The sequence below is a fragment of the Rhinopithecus bieti genome, unplaced genomic scaffold (genome assembly GCF_001698545.2).
Source record: "Rhinopithecus bieti isolate Rb0 unplaced genomic scaffold, ASM169854v2 scaffold_5948, whole genome shotgun sequence".
Lineage (NCBI taxonomy): Eukaryota > Metazoa > Chordata > Mammalia > Primates > Cercopithecidae > Rhinopithecus > Rhinopithecus bieti.
The window spans coordinates 3,239,821-3,248,482 of NW_016805422.1; the positions used below are offsets into that span (position 1 = coordinate 3,239,821).

At 37.8% G+C, this 8,662-nt stretch overlaps 1 long non-coding RNA gene across 1 annotated transcript in view; it reads left to right on the forward strand.

Annotated features, from left to right (window-relative positions):
• Positions 1-86: 86 nt before the first annotated feature.
• The window catches only part of LOC108529860 (uncharacterized), a 21,936-nt gene continuing 13,360 nt past the window's right edge, over positions 87-8,662 (forward strand). The window contains exon 1 of the long non-coding RNA XR_001885699.1: positions 87-169. This is a non-coding gene — a long non-coding RNA (uncharacterized LOC108529860). The remainder of the gene's footprint in view (positions 170-8,662) is intronic.

The window sequence follows — 8,662 nt, forward strand, 5'->3', positions numbered from 1 at the left end:
GTAGAGACGGGGTTTCACCGTGTTAGCCAGGATGGTCTCGATTTCCTGACCTTGTGATCCGCCCGCCTCAGCCTCCCAAAGTGCTGGGATTACAGGCCTGAGCCACCACGCCGGGCCGGAACTGGCACCCTTATATGTAACTCTTTAGTTTTGTCTTTGAGGTTCCAAGGTAGGTAATTCACGATCACAGCAGTCTTTGTGGTAAACATATGAATACTTGTGACCTATTGGTTTTATTCCAATGGTAATGGAAGCCTGGACTGTTACAGAAGAAACTCAGAGAGGCAACACTTACCCCTCCCCAAAAGCATTTGCAGTCTTACAATTTACCTGCCAGTGATGGCTTCTGTGGGCAGTATTGTGAATCTTGGGGTACTGATCCCAAACAAAATTGGGAATTTGGTTAAATGCATCATGGAGAACACACACTTTTCCTTCCACAGCCTTTGCCAACCTCATGACACTTTATGCACTTCCTCATGCAGAAGGATTCCTGCATCCCTTTATTCCTGGAATGGGTATATCGGGTCTAATCACTTTATCAACTATGATTAGAGTGCTGTATTGAGATGATTGTTGTGTCTAAGCTCAGAGGGAAATTGGGCTGGGTTCCATTAGTGATCTGTTATGGTCTAGATAAAAATCAATGGCAGGAGCGTGCTGTTGTATTATTTGCCAATGTTCCTCTTCTTATATCAAAATTGTATACAAAAGATTTGCTATTGTCTGGTACAGTTTTTGTGTGAATTTAAGGTAATTGGCCTCCCTTACCTCATATCCCTTCTACTGTCGTTCTCTCTAGTTGTGAACTAAAGGCTTGATCATCTGTTAAAGTAATTTCCGGGATCAGTGAGCAGCTGTAGGAAGCTTTTAGAGAGAGGTAAGTGGTGGGTGTGAGTAGGCAGACTTTCCTTGAATCCTCTCATGCTGTCTTGTACATCTAGTAAGGCCAGTCATATCCATCTGGATATAATATAATAACATGGAAACTTTTCCCGATTGGAAGAGGGGACGGACAGGCTTAAAGGGCAGGCCAGGCAAATAACGTGATGTCAGTTTTTAGGTAGAGTTTCTTAGCTGGGTCAGTTGTTGCTGTTTCTTCTTTCCTGCAAAAGTCACTCCATCGAAAAGGACCCACTACTAGCAAATACAACCCCCCGAGCTCTTGGCCTCCATGCAGGCAGGAAAGGGCATCTGACTAGGAAGAGCCTAGCTGACCTGGACATATGTGAGCTAGCTTGGAAGAGCTTGGAAGGGCTGTGGGTTTTGGAATAACATCCACTTGGCTTTGAATTGTGAACTTACAATTTACTCATTGTAAGGCTGAGGGTAAATTGGCATTCTTTTGAGCCTGTTTCCTCATCTGTAAAATAGAATAATAATGTTTACCCATTTCCCTCTCTGTAGGGTAACTGTGAAAGCTAACAGATGTAATCCGAAGAAGAAAATGATTGGCATTGCTGTAGGTCCTCAGCAAATGTTAGTTCTTTAATATTCTTAGATTGCGTTGTGGGTGGCAGGCAATCACCACTTACCTTGGCTCTTCCGTCTGGGGTGGGTGGAAGCAGGGATAAAATCATGAGAGGTCACATTGAGTTGAAAGTCTTGACCTTTCTTGGATGGGTAAAGGAGCCATCATGTTTTTCATGCTGAAAATAAATTAGTCCCTCAAGTCAAATGTTACTAGAGCTAATAATGAGCTACCTTTTATAGCAACTACCATGACATTCAGAACAGTTTTAATTGTGAGTCTCTTTCTTTAAAATAAAAGTTCACATGAGCAAATGCTAATATTTTAAGAAAATTCTTGGAGGGACTTTAATTGACACATGTAAATGCTGTAGTTCGATTTGCATTTAAATAGACATTCTAAACATTTTCTTTTAAATGGGCTTTATTTCTGTCTTGTAAAACTAAAATTGATTTTTTCTTTTAGCAAAAGGGGTGCCTGGTAAGGTTCATGGTTAAGAGATGTGGTACAGCTGTTCTTTTATCTCCTACTCAGAGTGAAAATAGCCTTACCAGAGCAAGGCATAAGTGAACAATAGAAGCAATATTTTTAAAAAATGTGCCTCTGCAAAGGATTGATCAGTGGCTTAAAAAAGGTTGACATCAGCATGACATTCTCTCCATCAATGCACAAGGCCGCACAGAAAAATCTTCCCTATTTACAAGCATAGTCAACCTTTCATCTCTCATTTCCCGTGAAGACCGCAGTGACCCTCTTAAAATCCACTGCGGGGGTGAGCTTTATTTTCTCCCTTTCCTCCTCCTATATTGGAATAGGAGACTTCTCTGAAAAAGCCTCTAATAGTGGAGTTTTGGGAGATGGAATTCTCATCTGGAATTTATTACCAAAGTATTTTTTTTTTTGTGAGACAGAGTCTTACTCTGTTGCTCAGGCTGGAGTGCAGTGGCGTGATCATGGCTCACTGCAACCTCCACCTCCCTTTTTCAAACGATTCTCGTGCCTCAGCCTCCTGAGTAGCTGGGATTACAGGCATGTGGCACCACGCCCGGCTAATTTTTTTTGTATTTTTAGTAGAGACAAGGTTTCACCATATTGACCAGGCTGGTCTCGAACTCCCAAACTCAGGTGATCCACCTGCCTCGGCCTCCCAAAGTTCTGGGATTACAGGCATGAGTCACCGTGCCCAGCCACCAAAGTAATCCTTGAACAGGTGTTTGGTACATTTCCCCAGGTTCCTGAGAAGGAGAATCACAGGATGGAGCTTAGAATTTATCGAGGTCCCTTATTTAAGTCTCACTGTAGGTCTGTGGCATGAAAGACTAGGGACTCACCCAAATCCTTGTTCTCCTCTTCATTCTGGGCTAGACTATGTACCCTTCGTACAGTTAGGTTTGGTCACATGCCCGAGTTTTATTCAAAATTGATATGTACCACCTCCAGCTTGGTTCATAAAAACCTCTTACATTTTTTCTCCTTCTGGCTGGTTGGAATGATATGATTCCCAGGGCAACCTTGGAAGCCACTTGTTGAAGATGTTATGACCCTACCAGCTTAAGTTCCCAGAATGACTATTCTGCCAACTTATTCACTTGCTCAGTACTGTTTCCATGAACAAGAAATAAACTTCTATTGAATCTGAGCCATTATACATTTTTTTTTTCATTTGCTATAGCAGGTAGCCTATCCTTATAAAATAAATAATAAAACCTCCCTTATGATAATATTTTGGTATACTATGTATTTTAACAGTGCTATGTGTTCTGCTGACATAGGACCAACACTCCTTTAAGTGCTTGGTGTAACACTTAATCCTCATACATCCCCTTCTCTGGGAATCTGAGGCCTAGGTTATTGTGCGGTGATTCTAAAGTAGATTTTACTCAGAATGTCTGGTATTCTCATCCTTCTAGATTACTTCAAGGACCTTTCTTTTTTTGAAAACAGTCACAATATATTCAACCATTCATTCATTTGACCATTTGATGAATAAATCATCCATTCATTTGATGATCTGTTCTCAAAAATGTTCCAGACGTGAAAGGCAGTTTACAAGATGAAGACTTTATCTCGTTTACCCCTGCTTTCTCTGACATCTTCTTTCTGAAGCTGCTGCTGACTGCTGCTTCTCACCTCTTCTCCATAAATCCTCATTTCTTGGAAGATTTTTTAAAACATTTAAAACATTTCCTGATGGTCCTGATTTGTCATTTGCTCCTATGGGATGCTTGGTGGCTTCTCATTCTTTTAAACTTCATTTAGGCACTTGGATAATTTGGTCTGGGAAGACTTAACCCTAGAAGTCTTTTTTCTTATCGCTCATGATACTTTTTTTTTTTTTTTACATACTACACTTATTTGCCATTTATAGTGATTCTTTTTTTCCCATTTCCCTGCCCCTTTTTGGTTATACTTATTCTCTTGTGAGTTTTTCTGTACCATTCTATTACTAATTCTCCCTCCTTCCCTCCCTTCCTTCCTTTTTTTTTTGAGATGGAGCTTCACTCTTACTGTCCAGGCTAGAGTGCAGTGGCGCGATCTCAGCTCACTGCAACCTCTGCCTCCCAGGTTCAAGCAATTCTCCTGCCTCATCCTCCTGAGTAGCTGGGATTACAGGCAGCTGCTACCATGCCCAACTGATTTTTTGCATTTTTAGTAGAGACAGGGTTTCACCATGTTGGTCAGGCTGGTCTCAAACTCCTGACCTCAGGTGTTCCACTTGCTTCAGTTTCCCAAAGTGCTGGGATTATAGGCATGAGCTACCACACCCGGCCTACTGATTCTTCTTTTTCTTTCTTTTTTTATTTTAAAAAAAATTTTTTTTGAGGGGCTTCTTTTTAAAATTGATGTACAGGTATTCTTTGTGTATGAACAGTATTAATCCCATTTTTAATTTACGTTACAGATATTTTTCCCAATCTGCCTTTTGTCTTTTGAAAATATGCATGCAAGTTATATTACTTTGCACTTCCTAAAAAATGTCAGCATATACTTTTTATTTGTACATGTAATACCTTATACATTCTTATAAAAAGTCAAAGGGTATAAATAATATAAAGAAGATATCTCCTTTTTAACCTTTCCTCCTGTGAGGTCATTTCACTTCCCTCTTTGGTTTAAAAAAAACACTATCTACCAGTTTGGTGTGTATCCTTTGAGATATTTAATTTTCTGCATAGTTACATTTGAATGCTCATGTAGAATCATATGTATATATATGCACAAATGATCATGCTGTAAATAGTATTCTGTAAGTTACTTTTTTCATTTAAGTGTACATTTGGAGAATTTTCCATGTTTAGCAGGGTCTAAATCTACCAAAAAATTGCTATTTGAGATTCTGTTATGTTGATATTTGAAGTTTATTTAACCATTCCTTTCTTTACAGANTGATGTACAGGTATTCTTTGTGTATGAACAGTATTAATCCCATTTTAATTTACGTTACAGATATTTTCCCAATCTGCCTTTTGTCTTTTGAAAATATGCATGCAAGTTATATTACTTTGCACTTCCTAAAAAATGTCAGCATATACTTTTATTTGTACATGTAATACCTTATACATTCTTATAAAAGTCAAAGGGTATAAATAATATAAAGAAGATATCTCCTTTTAACCTTTCCTCCTGTGAGGTCATTTCACTTCCCTCTTTGGTTTAAAAAAAACACTATCTACCAGTTTGGTGTGTATCCTTTGAGATATTTAATTTTCTGCATAGTTACATTTGAATGCTCATGTAGAATCATATGTATATATATGCACAAATGATCATGCTGTAAATAGTATTCTGTAAGTTACTTTTTTCATTTAAGTGTACATTTGGAGAATTTTCCATGTTTAGCAGGGTCTAAATCTACCAAAAAATTGCTATTTGAGATTCTGTTATGTTGATATTTGAAGTTTATTTAACCATTCCTTTCTTTACAGACATACATATTGTTTGACTTTTTATTATTACAAATAATACTGCAACAAAATTCCTCATTCCACTTTGAACATTTGTGGAAGCATTTCAAAATTGCCAGCTATTTTAAACCTTTAAAAATTTTTCATAATCTGATGGGTAAAGAAAGTGTTATTCATTTGTTCTCTCAATGTACATTTCATTGATTCCGAGTAAGAGTGAGCATTTTTCATATATTTACTAAGCCATTTGTATCTTTTATATTCTGGAATATTCATTTATATTTGGATTAATAATCTTTTGCTATACATGTTACCCCTCACCTGCCATAATCCCTTTATTTACCTAAACTGGAAACCTCTACTGGGGTGGAAAGAGTGGGGGAATGGGGCTTCTTCTTATGACTGTTTCGGGCACCATCTTGTGCTGATATTTGGGCCTCAGGTAGCAATTCTGACTTTTGTACAGCAATTACCTATACATGTTATTTTTAATAAACTTTTATTTTAGGTTTGGGGGTACATACGAAGGTTTGTTACATAGCTAAACGTGTCACAGGATTTTGTTGTATATACTATTTCATCACCCAGGTGATGAAATAGTTATCTTTTCTACTCCTCTTCTACCTTCCCACCCTCCCCCATCAAGTAGACCCCAGTGTCTGTTGTTTCCTTCTTTGTGTGCATGTGTTCTTATCATTTAGCTCCCACTTATAAGTGAGAATATGCAGTATTTGGTTTTCTGTTCCTGCGTTAGTTTGGGAAGGATGGTAGCCTCCAGCTCCATCCATATTACCACAAAAGACATGGTCTTATTTTTTTTATGGATGCATAATACTCCATGGTGTGTATGTACCGTATTTTCTTTATCCAATCTGTCATTGATGGATATTTAGGTTGATTCCATGTCTTTGGTCTTGTTAATAGTGCTGCAGTGAACATTCGCATGCATGTGCCTTTATGGCAGAATGCTTTATGTTCCTGGGGGATACACCCAGTAATGGGATTGCTGGATCAACTGCTTTTAGCTCTTTGAGGTATCACCATACTGCTTTCCACAATGGTTGAACTAATTTACACTCCAACCAACAGTGTATAAGCATTCCTTTTTCTCTGGAACAATTCCAGCATCTGTTGTTTTTGACTTTTTAATAATAGCAGTTCTGACTGGTGTGAGATGATATCTCATTGTTGTTTTGATTTGCATTTCTCTAGTAATTAGTGATGTTGAGCTTTTTTCATATCCTTGTTGGCTGCATGTATGTCTTCTTTTGAGAAGTGTCTGTTCATGCCCTTTGCCCACTTTTTAATGGGATTGCTTTTCTCTTGTAAATTTGTTTAAGTTCCTTATAGATGCTGGGTATTAGACCTTCATCAGATGCATACTTTGCATATATTTTCTTGCATTCTGTAGGTTGTCTGTTTACTTTGTTGCTAGTTTCTTTTGCTGTGCAGAAGCTCTTAAGTTTAATTAGATGCCACTTGAATAGAGAGTTTTTCCCCATTGCTTGTTTTTGTCAGCTTTGTTGCAGGTTAGATGGTTATAGATGTGAGGCTTATTTCTGGGCTCTCTATTCTGTTCCATTGGTCTATGTGTCTGTTTTTGTACTAGTAACATGCTGTTTTGGTTACTGTAGCCTTGTAACATAGTTTGAAGTCGGGTAATGTGATGCCTCCAGCTTTGTTCTTTTTGCTTAGGATTGCTTTGGCTATTTGGGCTCTTTTTTGGTTCCATATAAATTTTAAAATAGCTTTTTTTTTTTTTTTAAATAGTTCTGTGAAGAATGAACTTGTATGATAGCACTGAATCTATAAATTGCTTTGGGCAGTATAGCCATTTTAATAATATTGATTCTTCCTATCCATGAGCATAGAATTTTTCATTTTTTGTGTCTTCTCTGATTTCTTTGGACAGTGTTTTGTAATTCTCATGGTAGAGATCTTTCATGTCTCTGGTTAGTTGTATTCCTAGGTTGTTTTTGTTTGCTTGTTTTGCATGCATGTGTGTGTATGTGTGTGTGTGTGTGTGCATGGCAATTGTGAATGGGATTGCCTTTCTGATTTGGCTCTTGGTTTGGCTTGTTGGTGTACAGGAATGCTAGTGATATTTATACATTGATTTTATATCCTGCAACTTTGCTGAAGTTGTTTGTCAGCCGAAGGAGCTTTTGGGCAGAGACTATGGGGGTTTTCTAGGTATGGAATCATGTTGTCTGTGAACAGAGGTAGTTTGACTTCCTCTCTTCCTATTTGGATGCATTTTATTTCTTTCTCTTGCCTGATTGCTCTAGCTAGGACTTGAATAGAAGTGATGAGGGAAGCCATCATGTTATAAATGTTTTCTCCCTGTTTCTCATTTGTCCTAAAAACTTGGTTTATGGTGTCTTTTATGGTTAAGTTTTTCTGTTTTTGGAAGCAAGTCTACCAGTCTTTCATTTTTTTTTCACACTTGGCCTAAGAAAATCTTCCTTGCCACAAGCTTACAAATATATTCTCCTAGTTTCCTTCTGCATAAAAATGCATGCATGAGGCTAACAATCATTTGAGCCTTTAGTGCATTGTAATATTTTTGCTGGTGGAGGATCTTGCTTCAGTGTTGATGGCTGCTGACAGGTCAGGGTAGTGGTTGCTGAAGGTTGGGGTGGCTGTGACAACTTCTTAAAATAACAATGAAGTTTACTGCATCAATTTGCTCTTCCTTTCACGAAAGATTTCTCTGCAGCATGCAATTCTGTTTGGTAACATTTCACTCACAGTAGAAATTCTTTCAAAATTGGAGTCAATCCTCTCAAACCATGCTGCTGCCTTATCAGCTAAGTTTATGTAATATTCTCAATTATTTGTTATCATTTCAACAATGTTCACAGCACCTTTATCATTCCATCTCAAGAAAGTACTTTCTTTGCTCATCCAAAGAAGTGAGTCTTCATCCTTTCAAGTTTTATTGTAAGGTTTCAGCAATTTAGTTACATCTTCAGGCTCCTCTTCTAATTCTAGTTCTCTTTGCTATTTCTACTACATATGCAGTTCCTTCCTACATTGAGGCCTTGAATCCCTCAAGGTCATCCATGAGGGTTGGAATGAACTTTCTCCAAACTCCTGTTAATGTTCATATTTTGACCTCCTCCCTTGAATCACGAATGTTCTTAATGGCATTGAGAATGGTGAATCCTTTCCAGAAAGTTTTCAATTTACTTTGCTCAGATCCATCAGAGGAATCACTATCTAAGGCCACTAGAGCCTTATGAAATATATTTCTTAAATAATAAGACTTGAAAGTAAAATTACT